The sequence below is a fragment of the Phyllostomus discolor genome, chromosome 7 (genome assembly GCF_004126475.2).
Source record: "Phyllostomus discolor isolate MPI-MPIP mPhyDis1 chromosome 7, mPhyDis1.pri.v3, whole genome shotgun sequence".
NCBI classification, from domain to species: Eukaryota; Metazoa; Chordata; class Mammalia; order Chiroptera; family Phyllostomidae; genus Phyllostomus; species Phyllostomus discolor.
In genome coordinates, this window is record NC_040909.2 from 67723359 (window position 1) to 67741194 (window position 17836).

Genomic DNA, 17836 nt, shown 5'->3' on the forward strand with positions numbered 1-17836 from the left:
TACCAGCAATAATTACTGCAGAATTATCCCCCAGAGATATAATGTTATAAAATGATTGAGGATTTTTTTTCTGGTGTTTGTTTTTTCACATAAAAAGTTAAAAAAATAAGAACTTATGCACTTGTTTTCAGTCAAGGTAATGAATGGATTATAATAGAAAGTTCAAAAACTTCATTTCTTCCCCTGCCTGACTGTGCCTATATAAAGTGTTTCGAAGTGCTATGAGAACTGATGTGAATGGTAACTAATTCCATTCAACACTTTCAAAGGGAGAAGACCAGGACTTCTCACAGCAACAACACTGCTGTTTATTGAGTACTTGCTATCTACCAGCCACATATTGTATCCCTTGCATGTTATATCTTACTGGACCATTGTGACAACTCAGGGAGAAACAGAATAGTGGTGACATTGCTTTCCACTTTTTACAAACAGGAAACAGAAGCTTGGAAAGACTGAGGAACTTATTCAAAGTCACAGGGCTAGAGGGTCATGATGCCAGGATTTGAAACAGGAATTCCAGACTCAAGATTCTTAAGGACTATCCTTTAACATGTCTTTAAGATATATCATATTAGCCCTGGCTGGTGTAGCTCAGTGGATTGAGCGTGGGCTGTGAACCAAAGCATAGCAGGTTAGATTCCCAGTCAGGGCACATGCCTGTGTTGCAGGCCACAGCCCCCAGCAACCACACATTGATGTTTCTCTCTCTCTCTCTTTCTCCCTCCCTTCTCTCTCTAAAAATAAATAAATAAAATCTTTGAAAAAAGATATATCATATTAAAGCTACATTTGTGTGTGTTTTAAATATGATACGAACACCAAAAAGAGCACACAAAACTTTATATGCTCAGTTGACCAAGTTCACACCTGTGTAAACACCATTATGGGCAAGAACTAGAAAATAAGACCATTGCCCCAGAAACCCCTCATAAATGTATCATCTCAGGGCCACTATGGGCTTCTTTATATTCAGGAAGAGATACAGAGGAGGGAAGGAGGGAGGGAGAGGAGGAAGGAAGGTAGGCTTCTTCAGCTACAAACTCCAACATTTACCTTTCAGGGCCAGATAGGTTACTCAGGAATGACACATATCAGGTGCAATGTCACATAAAGGCAACTCCATTGTACCTGTTGCTTAAATTAAAAGCCTTGTAGTTGCCCTTGACTTTTCTCTTACATTACACATTCAATCCATCAGGAAATCCTGTTGACTCTATTTGAAAACTATATTTAGGATTCCACAACTTCTAACTCCCTGGGTTGTTTCCATCTGGGCCAAGTCACCATTGCTTCTTCCCTGAATTATCAGCTTCCTGATTGGTTTTCCTGCTTGCACTGTGTTCCCCAATCTTCTCTTCTTGGTGAAGCAGCCAAAATGATTCTTTTAGCTAAGTGAGAGATCATGTCACTCCTCTGTTAAAAACCCTCCAGTGGCTCCCATCTTACTCAGAGTAAAAGCCAATATTTTTTTTCAAGAGCAAATAAAAGCCTAAGTAGTTAGCCAACTTTTACCTATCTAGCCCCATCTCCTGCTCTTCTTCCACTGCCCACTGTGGCCCAGCCCAACTAACCCTGGTGTTCTTAGAGTGCATGTTACTGTGTTCAGGCCTAATTTAAATGTACATATTTGCCTTCTGAGTGAGACCTTCCCAATCATATATTTAAAATTACAAACTCTGGGAAGATGAAGATGGTAGTGAGGTAGGTGGTAGCAGAGCCAAGTTCTCCCTGTGCCCAGCTGGAACACCTAGCCAATCTTCTGAAGAACAGAGTGAACAGCCAGTGGAATCCCAGCTTATATGAAGTTTGGAGGCAAAAATTGCAGAGGACATTGAAAAACAGATGGTGAGGAGATTGTGTTGTGACAGTGAGATGCCTGGGATCTGTGTAAGGTCCTAGGCCACTGTGGCCCCCTGGCCCAGTGCCTACTGCAGGATATAGGGAGGAGAGTTAGATCACCAGCTCCCTCCCCTAGCAGAGCAAGAAGGGCAGCCTGGCACCAGGAGGGGCCTGAATGCTGGAAGTCACTGCGGGGAATAGAGATGAAGTGAGAGACACACAGAGGTGGTGTATACGTGCTAGGATTGTGAACCCCGGCACCAGAGAAATTGAGGTGCCAGGCAACATCTGGAGAAGGGCCATGTTGGATCCTGACTCGAATAGTCTCCAGACTATTTGGAAAGCTGGGAAGTGTGAAAAGCCGTGCACTTGTTAAGAACTGTGGGCAGCTGCTTTGTAAGAAACTCTCAAGCAGTGGCTGGCTCACCCCGAGGGTGACTTGAGCTTCAAGGCCAGAGACTAAGCAGCTAAGTGGAACCGCACGCCTGAGCTTGTCTCATGCTGCATGTCCAGATGCTAGGTGCCTGAGTGGAACCATGCACACAAGATGGACTCATGCTGTGCTTTCAGAGACTGAGTGGCTGATTTGAGACTGGTAGCTCAAGGACAACCTGGGCTGGAGGCTGGGAAACTGAATATTGTGGCCCATATCTGGCCCCCATCTGCTCAAAACCATAGGAAGGGAAAAAAGTGAAGCCCAGACCCCCTCTTCCTGTGACGTATAGGAAGACCAGCAGAACTCCTTGAACAGGTTTAAAGTCAGCAAGAGGCTTATTTTTTTTCATTCCTGTATCTTTCTTTCCTTCCCCCAAGTGAGACAATAAGACATGGAGTTAAGGGTCCAGCGACAGATCAAAAGGGGGAGCACAAGGCTAACTCCAAAAATTGAGAAACTGAGACAAATGTCACTTTGCTATCCCATATAGCTGGCATTTTGTTGCAATCACCAACCAGTAGTGACTGCGGAACGCTGTGGATGGCTCATCGATACACAAGAAAAACATACACAGGATAACCAGGTCCTGTGGGGAAGTAGGAACGGAATGGCCACTCTCTCTAGTGGGGAGCGCTCCTTTCCCCCACCAGAGAGGCTTTTTATTAGTTTCGTTTGCATAAGAATTCAGGTAAAGCTCATTACTCATTGCTAGGAAGTAAGGATCAAACAGTAGATAACAAGGAAGTCTGAGGGCCTATTTTGAGTCAGGGCTAAAGAGCTGTAAGACTTTAAGGAACAAACTTACTTCTTCCTTGGACCCTTATCATTCAACTGAGAGCATTCTAAACAAAGCGAGTTTCACAGGATTTTACATATTCTTTCTAAGGCCTGGTTACCCGGGGAACCTGCCCTTTCCAGCACAGGGTTGCACCACCCTCTGTCATTGTTTCAGGCTTAGGTGAAGCAAGGGAAATAAAGCAGCCAAGACATTAGGAGATTTTCTCTCAGACAATGAGGACTCAGGCTATGTCAAAGCTGAGGGGTAGGGGTCCATCACCCCCTTCTGCTGTAGCCCCCAAAGTCCTTCCTTGGGGGCCTCCCACGTGATAGTGCCTGTCTTAGGTCATTCCCCCCTTGGGGAATCTTACCTATCATTGGCTAATGACCAAACATTGGGGGCCAGGCAGGGTGAAATAAAAGGAGCAGAAGTGGCGCTCCTGCCAGGGAGATAAACTTTTGTCTCCTTGCTGGCTTACAGTCCAAGGTCATTCCCTCAGCCTTAGCCGTGGCAGGGGTTAGAGCTTCTGATACCAGGCATGGTGGTTCCCAACAGCATTTTATTTGTTTATGTGCATTATTAATATTTTTCTCATTATTTTTACCACCTTTATTTCATTAGTATATTTTTATTACTTTTCGTTACGTTTAAATTTTCTCATTTCATTTCTCTGTTTAACTGCATTGTTCCACTGGTTTTCCTTATTCTCTCTTTATTGTATTTTAACTTTCCTTCTTTTACTTCACTCATGTACCAATAACACACTATTCTTGATCAGGTACTTTCTATTTTGGTGATCCAAATCATATATTTCTTGTCATATTGTTCTTGTTTCAGCACTGTTGTAAATAATTGTTGTTCCATACAATTGTACATACTACACAGCAACCTTCCCTGATCTTAGCCCACTTTGCTTTATTCCTGAGCATTATTATTGTTGTGGTTAACTCTATTCTCTCTCACACTATGCCTACTTTCTCTCCTTTACTCTCACTATATCTCATCATCTAACCTTTCACAAGCACTCTGTTTGCTGAATTAACCTCATAGTCATCCTCCTCTCTAACAAGAGTCTTATCTCTCTTTCATTGGTTATAAAAAGTGGCTAGTTGGGTGAAATATCACAGTTAATGTTATATTTACCCAAAGAATCCCCTCTCTCTTCTCTACTTGCTGGTACTTCAAATCCCATAAAATACTCTCCCCATGTCTTCATCCATTTTACCTACCCCTTGCCCCACTGATCACATACAAGAAGAGGTGGAGCCCTGGCTGGCATAGCTCAGTGGATTGAGCGCGGGCTGGGAACCAAAGTGTCCCAGGTTCGATTCCCAGCCAGGGTACATTCCTGGGTTGTAGGCCATAACCCCCAGCAACCGCACATTGATGTTTCTCTCTATCTCTATCTCTATTTCCCTCCCTTCCCTCCCTAAAAATAAATAAATAAAATCTTAAAAAAAAAAAAGAATCGTCTTTAAAAAAAAAAAAGAAAATGCTTATTTTTAAAAAAAAAGAAGAAGAGGTGGGAGCTGTGAATATCAGTATACTTGCTGGAAGAGAAAAACCATCAAGAAAGGAGCCACCTAAAGGTAAAAACCCAAGCACAACAGGATAGCCCAAACAAACAAAAGAAAGGGAAAACCTAGAGCATCCAGACAATGAGATCAAAGAGACCACACCACTGAACCTGAAAGAATTAGTACCATAGAAGTTAACCCTACAAAGACAGCCAGCAAAGTGAACATCGAGAAGCAGAGAAACAAACAAAAAGAGTCACCTAAATTGGGGAGGCAAAAAAAAGAACATGCAATCAAAAGCAATGGAAGACTCCCCACTAAAAGAGCTAAATGAAATTGAGGTAACAATCAGATATAGAATTCAAAATAATTGTTATAAAGATGCTCAAGGAACTCACAGACACTAAAAGGATCTGAGTGAGAATTACAACTGTATGAAAAAGGAAAAGAAAGGATAAACGAAAAAGAGGAAGGAGTGAACCAAAAAATCTTGGAAATAAAGAACACAGTAGACAGAATTACAAGCAGGCTGGATGAATCAGAAGAGTGAATCAGCGAGCTAGAAAACGAGGAAGAAAAAAGCACCCAGACAGAGCAAGAAAAGGAAATGATACTCAGAAAGAACAAACACATAGTAATGGAACTACAAGACAATATGAAATGGAATAATATTCATATAATATGGATACCAAAAGGAAAAGAAAAGAGCAAGGCATGGAAAACCTGTTTGAAAAAGTAATGATGGAAAACTTCCCTAATTTGATGACAGAAATAGTCACATACATTCAGGAAACACAGAGAGTCCCAATCAAGAGGAACCCAAAGAAGCCCACTTCAAGACATATCACAATTAAAATGGCAAAATTCTATGACAAAGAGAAAATCTTAAAGGCAGCAAGGGAGAAATAGGAATTAACATACAAGGGAGCCCCAATAACACAAACAGTTGACCTCTGAATGGAAATGCTCCAAGCCAGAATGGAATGTCAAGGAATATTCCAGGTAATGAAAACCGAAGTCCTCCAAATAAGACTTCTTTATCCAGCAAAGCTCTAAATTAAAATGCAAGGCCAAATAAGGAGTTTCCCTGACATAAGAAATCTAAAAGAACACTCCTCCATCAAACCACCTCTACACAAGATGTTAAAGGGACTGCTTTAAGGAATGGAAGAAAAAGACTGAGAGAGAGATAAACACAGGTATGAAAAAATGGCAATGTATAAATACCTATCAATAATAACCTTAAATGTACATGGATTAAAGGTCCGAATCAAAAGACATAAAAAACTGAATGGATAAAAAATCATAACCCACACATATGCTTCCTACAGGAGACCCTCCTTAGAACAAAAGACATACACAGACTGAAAGTGCGGGGCTGAAAACAAATATTCCAAGCAAATGGACAGAAAGAAAAAGCTGGGGTAGCAATACTCATCAGACAAAATAGACTTCCAAAAAAGGGCCATACAAAGAAACCCAGAAGGTCAAATATTTATAGTACTTAAGGGGAGAATCCATCAACAAGACATAAACATTGCCAATATATATACAGCCAACATAGCAGCACCCAAACACATAAAGGAAATCATGGGGGACTTCAAGAAAGATATTGACAGAAACACAATTATACTAGGGGATTTCAACACTCCACTGACAAAAATGGATAGATCTTCCAAACAAAATATCAACAAAGATATTGTGACATTAACAATGTCCTAGATCAAATGGACTTAACTGATATATATATAGAGCCTTTCATCTTAAATAAGCAAAATACACATTCTTTTCAAATTAACAAGGAACATCTTCAAAGATAGAACATATGATAGGACACAAAACAAGCTTCAGAAAATTCAAGAAAATTGAAATCATACCAAGCATTTTCTTTGACCACAAGGGACTAAATCTAGAAACCAACCTCAAGGAAAAAATTCAAAAACACTCAAACTCATGGAGATTGGATAGCATGCTATTAAACAATGAATGGGTCAAGAATGAGATCAAAGAAGAAATCAAAAAGTTTCTGGAAACAAATGAAAGTGAACCCACAACAATCCAAACTTAATGGGACACAGTGAAGGCAGTCCTGTGAAGGAAATTCATAGTGATACAGACCTACCTAAAAAAGATAGAAACATTTCAAATAAACAACCTAACACTATACCTACAAGAACTCAAAGAACAACAACAAAGACAGCCCAGAGCAAGTAGAAGGAAGGAAATAGCCAAGATCAGAACAGAATTAAATGACACAGGAACTAAAAGCACAATTCTAAGGATCAGTAAATCCTGGAGCTAGTTCTTTGAAAAGAGAAACAAAATTGACAAGCCTTTAGGCAGACTCATCAAGAAAAAAAGAGAGAGGACCCAAATAAGCACAATCAGAAATGAAAGAGGACAGATTCCAACTGATACCACAGAAATACAAAGGATTGTAAGAAATTACTACAAAGAACTGTATGCTAAGAAAGTTTTGAAAATCTACCTTAAATGGACAAAGTTTTAGAAAAATATAATCTTCCAAATGGAATGAAGAAAGAGCAGAAAGCCTGAACAGACCAATAACAGCTGACAAAATTGAAACAGTAATAAAAAACTCCCAGCATATGAAAGCCCTAGACCAGATGGTTTCACAGGAGAATTCTACAGAGCATTTAAGGAAGAGCTAGCCCCTATGCTTCACAGACTATTCCAAAAAATCCAAGAAGACGGAAGATTCCCAGACTTTTTATGAAGCCAGCATCATCCTAATCCCAAAAGCAGATGAAGACACAACAAAGAAAGAAAACTTCAGGCCAATATTCCTGATGAACATGGATGCTAAAATCCTCAACAAAGTATTGGCAAACTATATCCAGCAATACATTAAAAAGATCATAAGTCATGATCAACTCGATTCATACTAGGGATGCATGGAAGGTACAATATTCATGAATCAATAAACATAATACATCACTAAACAAAATGAAAGACAAAAATCACACGATCATATCAACAGATGCAGAAAAAGCGCTTGATAAGGCACAGCGCCTATTTCTGATGAAAATACTCAGCAAAGTGGCAATAGAGGGAGCATTCTTCCACCTAATAAGGCCACATAATAGAGACCTACAGCCAACATCATACTCAATGGGCAGAAATTATGACTTTTCCACTAATGTCAGGAGCAAGACAAGTTGGTTCACTTTTACCACTTCCATTTGACATAGTATTGGAAGTCCTAGCCTTAGCCATCAGAGAGTAAAAAGAAATAAAAGGCATTCAAATTGGAAAACAGGAAACAAAACTGTCATTATTTGCAGTTGACGTGATAGTGTACATAGAAAATTGTATAGGCTCCACCAAAAAACTGCTTGACATAATAAAGTAATTTGGCAAAACAGGGAGTCAATATTCAGAAATCGAAGGCAGTTTTGTATACCAGCAATGAAATATCAGAAACAGAAATCAGGGAAAAAATCCCATTTGTTATAGCAACAAGAATAATAAAGTACATAGGAACAAACCTAATTGAGGAGGTAAAAGACCTGTACTTAGAAAACTATACAACACTGAAGAAAGAAATTGAGGAAGACACAAACAAACAGAAACATATGCCATGTTCATGGATCAGAAAAATTAACATCATCAAAATGTTCACACTACCCAGAGAAATTTATAGAATCAACACAATACCTGTTCAAGTACCAGTGACATATTTCACAGATATAGAACAAACACTTCAAAAATTTATATGGAACCATAAATGACCCTGAATAGCTGCTGTAATTTTGAGAAAGAAAAACAAAGTAAGAGGGATCACAATACCTGATACCAAATTGTATTACAAGGCCACTGTAATCAAAACAACCTGGTACTGGCATAAAAACAGACACATGGACCAATGGAACAGAATAAAGAGCCTAGAAATAAACCCAAGTCTCTATGGTCAATTAATATTTAACAAAGGGGAAGAAGCATAAAATAGGGCGAAAATAGCCTCTTCAACAAATGGTGTTGGGAGATCCTGACAGGTACATGCCAAAAAAATGAAACTTGATCCCCAACTTACACCATACAAAAAAACAAATTCAAGGTGGATAAAAGACTTAAATATAAGTTGTGGCACCATAAAAGTCCTTTAGGAGTACATAGGCAGGAAAATCTCAGATATTCCCAGATATTCCACACAACAATATTTTCAGTGGTATGTCCCCTAGAGCAAGGACATAAAGGAAAGGATAAACAAATGAGATCTCATCAAAATAAAAGCTTCTGCACACTAAAGAAAACAGCATTAAAATAGAAAGAGAAGCAACTATATGGGAAAACATATTTGCCAATGATACCTCAGACAAGGGTTTGATCTCCAAAATATATAAAGAACTCACATGACTCCACTCCAGGAATACAAAAAAAAAAAAATTAAAAGATGGGCAAAAGACTTGAACAGACCCTTCTCCAAGGAGGACATACAGAGGGTCCAGAGACATATGAAAAGATGCTCAGTATTGCTAGCCATCAGAGAGATACAAATTAATACCATAATGAGATGCCACTTCACACCAGTCAGAATATCCATCATAAACAAATCAACAAACAAGTTTTGGAGAGGATGTGGAGAAAAGGGAACCCTAGTACACTGTTGGTGGGATTACAGACTGGTGCAGCCTCTGTGGAAAACAGTATGGAATTCCCTCAGAAAACTAAACATGGAACTGCCTTTTGACCTGGCAATTCCACTGCTAGGATCATATCCTGAGAACACTGAAACAGCAGTCCAAAAGAACCTATGCACCACAATGTTCATAGCAGCACAATTCACAATAGGCAAGTGCTGGAAGTAACCTAAATGCCCACCAGTTAACGCATGGATCAAAAACTATGGCACATTTACAGAAAGGAATTTCATGCAGCAGGGAGAAAGGAGGAACTCCTACCCTTTGCAACAGCATTGATGGACCTGGAGAGCATTGTACTAAGTGAAATAAGCCAGACAGTGAAAGACAAATACCATATGATCTCACCTTTCAGTGGAACCTAATGAACAAAACAAACAAGCAAGGAAAATATAGCCAAAGACATTGAAATTGGGAATAAGCTGACAGTACCCAGAAGGGAGAGGGGAGGGATAATGGGGGTAAAGGCTGAAGGGTTTACAGGAACAATTATAAAGGACAATTGTACAATAACAAGGGAAGTGAAAACAGGGGAGGGGGGAAAGGCAGGAAACTGTACTTGAACAACAATAAAAATCAAAAGTATTTTTAAAAAATAAATAACATAAAATTACAAACTCCACCATCAGTGAAACCATCAGATACTTGAAACCATCAGTCCATTTTCCTGATGTTTTTCTCCTGCTTATATACTGTATAATCTATATATTTATCTTGTTATTATTTGACTCTCTCCTGAAGCCAGAGATTTTTTGTCTGTCTCAGTTTCTGCTGGTCACATCTGGCACCTAGTGGACCCTCCGTAAATGTTTATTTTATGAATGAACTGAGAATGCCTAGGTTGCCTGAGGCCAAGCAACAGCAGATTTTCCTTGGTAGGATGCAAGCTGTTTTTGCCAGAGCTCTAAATTTTTCAGAAGGAAAGGGAAATTCAGATATTTTTTGTCAAATTTCCAGTTTTAAAAAAATGTTTGAAACTAATTCAAATTTTTGAAATTGGCTCTGTGTTTTAAAAAAGCATCTATGGGATGAATTTTACCCATAGGCCCTAGTTTGCAACCTCTAGTTTAGGTTGAACTGGCCTTGCAATCTGAACTGAAGACTTGCAAGTGTTCCAAAAGCAGTAGCCATAAATTTATTGATAAGTTTTTCTTCCTTGTCTCTCAGTTCTAGTCCACAAAGTGTCTATCCCGAATCAAGTATCAAGAGATATTTGACTCAGAGCTATGGTTCTGGAGATCAGTGATGTAGAGGGACTTCCACCTGTGAGCATTAAGATCTGGGGCATGTGTGGTGGCTCTAAGAGAATCAGCACTGCTGTTCAAGTGTCCCTCAGAGTTCATCATTTGTCTTCCAGACTCACGTCACCTCCTGGTCACATCCCAAGCCAGCCTACCAGGGTAAGACTGGCAGGAAATTGTGAACTAAAATGATTTGGTAGACTCAGACCCTCTAAATTTTACCTTTTTGTAGGCCAACATCCAAAATCTGATCATACCTGTGATGGTGAAGCAGAGGGGGAAAAGAGACCTTTTCACGTTGCTGGGCAAAGCTTAAGTTGGTTCATTTCAACAGAATTAGTTGGAAATATTTTTCAAATTTACAAGTGTATGTATTCTTTAACTAAGGAATTATGTTTTAGTGAATCTATCCTAAAGATACATTCATGTGTGTTTGAAATAAATTAATAAAAGGTTTTTCATTGTGACACAGTAATAAAAAAGCCTGAAAAAAACCTAAGTGCACTAGAGTAGATGACTAGATAAATTTGTAGGTCCACACAATGGAATACTATACAGGAATAAAAAATAATAAATAAAATCTTTATGTACAGTATAGAAAATCCTTCTACATTTATTGTTTTATTTTAAAAAATTGAAAAGTGGGCTGATGACATTATGTATGCTATATTATCATTTGTAGCATAAAAGAAGGAATTATATATGCATAGCTATTTATTTTTATATGCAAAAATATCTCTAGCTCAACTCAGAGCAATTCAGTAACATTTGTTACCTCTATAGAAGGGACCTGGCAACAGAAGGACAAAGAATAATAACTTTTCAAGCAATTTACTTTAATATACTTTTATTTTTTAACCATGTAAATATTTACTAAGTTAAAAAGAAAAAGAAATGCCATATTATGTGTTTAGGAATTTCCCTAAAAAGACACCCATTGAAGTGTTGTTAATAATAATAAAAAGAGGAGCAATATTCTTGTCACATAATAGAATATTGGTCAAATAAAATTTTATACCATTTAACATTGTTCTGATTTTATAAATTTCTGGTAAAACTTGTTTGTCTATTTCTTTAATGATTAAAGTTATTGCCTATTGCTTCTTGATGGAATGCCTCCACCCTTCAGATCTTTCAGCTTTCCTTTTTAAAGACTTTCAAGTTTTTTTTTTCTTCTTTTTTGTTTTAACAAGAGGTGGTAACCCGCATTTAATTTATTGAAGAAGGTAATGATAACTTTACCAGTAAGAATGATTTAAAGCCAAGAAAATACTTAAAATGATCAGTTACAGCCAAGATGCAGGTGTAGACAGATACACTTTGCTTCTTTGCACAACCAAAGAAGAACAACAACCAGTTTAAAAACAAAAAACAACCAGAACTGCCAGAAAATCAAACTGTATGGACATCTGACAACCAAGGAGTTAAATAAGAAACATTCATCTAGACTTGTAGGAGGGGCAGAGAGAACACACAGCAAGGTGACAGATAAGTCCCACATTCATACATGGATAAGACAGGAGAAACAACTGGGTAGCAAGACAGAAAACACAACCCAGAGATCCAGCATGAGAAACTAAAGCCTCAAAAACCTCTAGCTATAAAAACCTATGAGGCTTTCGGTGGCAGGAGAACCTCCCAGCCTCACAAGAGAGTTTGTTGGAGACACCCACAGGGTCTTGGAACAAACACAGCCCCCATCCAGGAATCAGCATCAGAAGGGCCCAATTTGTTTATGGGTAGCAGGGGAAGTGACTCAATGTAGGGCGAGAGCCAAGCAAGAAGCATTGTTCCCTCCCAGATGCCTCCCCCACATACACCATCAGAACACAATGAGGTGGGTTGTCCTACCATGTGAACACCTAAGGCTCTGCCTGTTACAACATAACAGGCCACCCAGACACAGAAATATGGTCCAACTGAAAGAACAGATTAAAACTCCACAAAAAGAACTAAGCAAGGAGGTGATAGCCAACCTATCAGGGACAGAGTTCAAAACAGTGGTAATCAGGATGCTCACAGAAGTAATCGAGTATGGATGCAAAACAGAGGACAAGTCAAGACTATGCCAAGTAAAATAAACAAAAATGTACAGGGAACCAACAGTGAGAGGAAGGAAACCGGGACTCAGATAAAAAATTTGGAGAAGGAAGAAATAAACATTCAACCAGAACAGAATGAAGAAACAAGAATTCAAAAATATGGGGAGAGCCTTAAGAACCTCTGGGACAACTTTAAATGTTCCAACATCTGAATCATAGGGGTGCCAGAAGGAGAAGAGTAAGAGCAAGAAAATGAAAACTTATTTGAAAACATAATGAAGGTAAACTTCCCTAATCTGGCAAAGGAAATAGACTTTAGAAAGTTCAGAGAGCTGTAAGAGTGTCAAAGAATTTGGGCCCAGTGAAAAACACACCAAATCACATCATAATTATATTACCCAAGATTAAAGATAAGGAGATAATCTTTTTAAAATATATATTTTATTGATTATGGTATTACAGTTGTCCAATTGCACCCCCATTTATTCCCCTCTGCTCTGCACTCCCCTTCCCACTAGCATTCCCCCTCCCGCATCTATTGTGCACCTACTATTTATACTTCTTATTCCCTATACCTTTTCCCCCATTCTGCCCTTACCCTCCCCGCTGATAACCCTCCATGTGATCTCCATTTCTGTGATTCTGTTCCTTTTCTACTTATTTGCTTAGTTTGTTTTTGTTTTTGGTTTTTAGATTCCGCTGTTCATACTTTTGAATTTGTTGTTCTCATTTTACTGTTCTAAGTTTTTGGATCTTCTTTTTCTTAGATAAATCCCTTGAAAATTACATATAATCAGGGCTTGGTGGTAATGAAGTCTTTTAAACTGACACAGGTAAGGAGAGAAGCTTGAAAGCAGCAAGAGAACAGGAGACAGTTACATACAAAGGAGTTGCCATAAGACTATCAGCTGATTTCTCAAAAGAAAGCTTGCAGGCAAGAAGGGGCTAGAAAGAATTATTTGAAGTCAAGACAGGCAAGCACCTACATCCAAGATTACTCTATCCAGCAAAGCTATCATTTGAAATGGAAGGGTAGATAAAGAGCTTCCCAGATAAGGTCAAGTTAAATGACCTCATCATCACCCAGCCTTTATTACTTGAAACGATTTTTTTAAATTATTTCATTGTTGTTCAATTAGTTCTCTGAATTTACCCCCCACCACTGTCCCCAGCCCCAACCAAATCTCCCCCCTCCCTTGCTTCCACCACCCCTAGAGTTTGTCCATGTGTCCTTTGTAGTTGTTCCTGAAAATCATTCCCCCCATTATTCCCTCCTACCTCCCCTTCTGGTTACTGTCAAATTGTTCTTAATTTCAATGTCTCTGGTTATATTTTGCTTACTTTTTTCTTTTTTTGATTAGGTTCCACTTAAAGGTGAGATCACATGGTATTTGTCCCCACCACCTGACTTACTTCACTTAGCATAAAGCTCTCCAGTTCTATCCATGCTGTCACAAAGAGTAGGAGCTCCTTTCTCTCTGCTGTGTATTTATTGCATTGTGTAAATGTACCCTAGTTCTTTGATCCACTCATTAACTGGTTGACCTTAGGTTACTTCTAGCACTTGCCTATTGTAAATTGTGCTGCTATGAACATTGTGGTGCATAGGTTCTTTTGGATTGCTGTTTCAGGGTTCCTAGGATATCATCCTAGCAGTGGAATTGCCAGGTCAAAAGGCAATTCCATGTTTAGTTTTCTGAGGAAATAATGTACTGTTTTCCATAGAGGCTGCACCAGTCTGCATCCCTGCCAACAGTGTACTAGGATTCCCTTTTCTCCACATCCTCTCCAAAACTTGTTTGTTGATTTGTTTATGATGGCCATTCTGACTGGTGTGAGGTGGTATCTCATTGTGGTTTTAATTTGTATATCTCTGATGGCTAGATATGCTGAACATCTTTCAGATGCCTCTGGGCCCTCTGGATATCCTCCTTGCAGAAATGTCTGTTCAAGTCTTTTGCCCATTTTTTAAACTTATTTGTTTGTCTTCCTGGAGTGCAGTTGTGTGAGTTCCTCATGTATTTTGGAGATCAAACCCTTGTCTGAGGTATCATTGGCAAATGTGTTTTCCCAGATAGTTGGTTCTCTTTTCATTTTAATGCTGTTTTTCTTTAGCTATGCAGAAGCTTTTTATTTGATGAAGTCCCATTTGTTTATGCTTTCCTTTTTATGTCCCTTGCTTGACAGGATATATCAGTGAAGATATTGCTATGTGGGATATCTGAGATTCTCCTGCTGATGTTTTCCTCTAGGACTTTTATGGTGTCTGACTTATATTTAAGTGTTTTCTCCACCTTGAATTTATTTTTTTGTATGGTGTAAGTTGGTGATTGAGTTTCACTTTTTTGCATGTATCTTTCAGGATCTCTGAACACCATTTGTTGTAGCTGACATTTTTGTTCCATATTATGCTTCTTCCCCTTTGTCAAATATTAATTAGTCATAGAGACGGGTTTATTTCTGGGCTCTCTATTGTGTTCCATTGGTCCATGTGTCTGTTCTTATGCTAGTACCAGGTTGTTTTGATTACAGTGGCCTTGTAATACAGTTTGATATCAGGTATTTTGATCCGTCCTACTTTTTTTTTCTAAAAATTGCTCCAGCTATTCTGGGTTGTTAATTGTTCCATATAAATTTTTGAAGTGTTTGTTCTATATCTGTGAAATATGTCATTGGTACTTTAATAGGGATTGCACTGAATATATAAATTGCTTTGCATAATATGGACATTTTGATAATGTTAATTATCCCAGTCCATGAGCATGGTATATGCTTGCATTTGTTTGTGGCTTCCTTAATTTTTTTCTTCAGTGTTGTATAGTTTTCTTACTACAGGCCTTTTACTTCCTTGATTAGGTTTATTCCTAGGTACTTTATTTTTCTCATTGCTATATCAAATGGGATTTTTCCCCCTGATACCTATTTCTGATATTTCATTGTTGATATACAAAAATTTCTTTGATTAATGAATACTGACTTTCTATCCTGCTGTTTTGCAAAATTCAGTCATTAGGTTGAGTAGTTGTCTGGTGGAGTCTGTATGATTTTCTGTGTATACTATCATGTCATTTGCAAACAATGACAGCTTTGCTTCCTTCTTTTCAATTTGCATGCCTTTTATTTCTTTTTCTTGTCTGATTGCTGTGGATAGGACTTCCAATACTATGTTGAATAGGGCTGGTGAAAGTCATTATCCTTCTCTTTAGTGGCAAAGCTCTAAGTTTTAGCCCACTGATTATGAATTTCATAGTCAATAGAGGGAATGATTTTCAGGAACAACTACAAAGAACACATGGACAAACTCTAGGGGTGGTGGAAGCAAGGGAGGGAGGGAGGTTTGGTTGGGGCTGGGGACAGTGGTCGGGGGTAAATTCAGAGAACTAATTGAACAACAATGAAATAATTTTAAGCCCTGGCTGGTGTAGCTCAGTGGACTGAGCACAGACTAGGAACCAAAGTGTCGCAGGTTTGATTCCCAGTCAGGGCACATGCCTGGGTTGCAGGCCATAACCCCCAGCAACCGCACATTGATGTTTCTCTCTCTCTCTCTTTCTCCCTCCCTTCCCTCTCTAAAAATAAATAAATAAAATTGAAAAAAAAATTTTTAAAAAAAGCCCTGGCTGGCGTAGCTTAGTGGATTGAGTGCGGGCTGGGAACCAATGTGTCCCAGGTTGAATTCCCAGCCAGGGGACATTCCTGGGTTGCAGGCCATAACCCCAGCAACCGCACATTGATGTTTCTCTCTCTCTCCCTCTCTCTCTGTCTCTCTCTCTCTCCCTTCCTTCCATCCCTAAAAATAAATAAATAAAATCTTTAAAAAAAAAAGAAATAATTTTAAAAAATCGTTTCAAGTAATAAAGGCTGGGTGATGATGAGGTCATTTAACTTGACCTTATCTGGGAAGCTCTTTATCTACCCTTCCATTTCAAATGATAGCTTTGCTGGATAGAGTAATCTTGGATGTAGGTGCTTGCCTGTCTTGACTTCAAATAATTCTTTCTAGCCCCTTCTTGCCTGCAAGCTTTCTTTTGAGAAATCAGCTGATAGTCTTATGGCAACTCCTTTGTATGTAACTGTCTCCTGTTCTCTTGCTGCTTTCAAGCTTCTCTCCTTACCTGTGTCAGTTTAAAAGACTTCATTACCACCAAGCCCTGATTATATGTAATTTTCAAGGGATTTATCTAAGAAAAAGAAGATCCAAAAACTTAGAACAGTAAAATGAGAACAACAAATTCAAAAGTATGAACAGCGGAATCTAAAAACCAAAAACAAAAACAAACTAAGCAAATAAGTAGAAAAGGAACAGAATCACAGAAATGGAGATCACATGGAGGGTTATCAGCGGGGAGGGTAAGGGGCAGAATGGGGGAAAAGGTATAGGGAATAAGAAGTATAAATAGTAGGTGCACAATAGATGCGGGAGGGGGAATGCTAGTGGGAAGGGGAGTGCAGAGCAGAGGGGAATAAATGGGGGTGCAATTGGACAACTGTAATACCATAATCAATAAAATATATATTTTAAAAAGATTATCTCCTTATCTTAATCTTGGGTAATATAATTATGATGTGATTTGGTGTGTTTTTCACTGGGCCCAAATTCTTTGACACTCTTACAGCTCTCTGAACTTTCTAAAAGTCTATTTCCTTTGCCAGATTAGGGAAGTTTACCTTCATTATGTTTTCAAATAAGTTTTCATTTTCTTGCTCTTACTCTTCTCCTTCTGGCACCCCTATGATTCAGATGTTGGAACATTTAAAGTTGTCCCAGAGGTTCTTAAGGCTCTCCCCATATTTTTGAATTCTTGTTTCTTCATTCTGTTCTGGTTGAATGTTTATTTCTTCCTTCTCCAAATTTTTTATCTGAGTCCCGGTTTCCTTCCTCTCACTGTTGGTTCCCTGTACATTTTTGTTTATTTTACTTGGCATAGTCTTGACTTTGTCCTCTGTTTGCATCCATACTCGATTACTTCTGTGAGCATCCTGATTACCACTGTTTTGAACTCTGTCCCTGATAGGTTGGCTATCACCTCCTTGCTTAGTTCTTTTTGTGGAGTTTTAATCTGTTCTTTCAGTTGGACCATATTTCTGTGTCTGGGTGGCCTGTTATGTTGTAACAGGCAGAGCCTTAGGTGTTCACATGGTAGGACAACCCACCTCATTGTGTTCTGATGGTGTATGTGGGGGAGGCATCTGGGAGGGAACAATGCTTCTTGCTTGGCTCTCGCCCTACATTGAGTCACTTCCCCTGCTACCCATAAACAAATTGGGCCCTTCTGATGCTGATTCCTGGATGGGGGCTGTGTTTGTTCCAAGACCCTG

The 17836-nt window shown here is 38.8% G+C and overlaps 1 protein-coding gene and 1 long non-coding RNA gene across 4 annotated transcripts in view; one reads left to right on the forward strand and one right to left on the reverse strand.

The window, feature by feature from the left end:
• GXYLT2 (glucoside xylosyltransferase 2) overlaps nucleotides 1-17836 on the forward strand; it is a 204540-nt gene that overhangs the window by 114206 nt on the left and 72498 nt on the right. The gene's annotated exons all lie outside the window — the stretch shown is intronic.
• On the reverse strand, nucleotides 13270-16434 carry LOC118501671. The gene is made up of 2 exons (XR_004904305.1): nucleotides 16404-16434; nucleotides 13270-13341 (listed from the first exon to the last, which is right to left on the reverse strand). It is a non-coding gene; the product is annotated as an uncharacterized LOC118501671 (long non-coding RNA).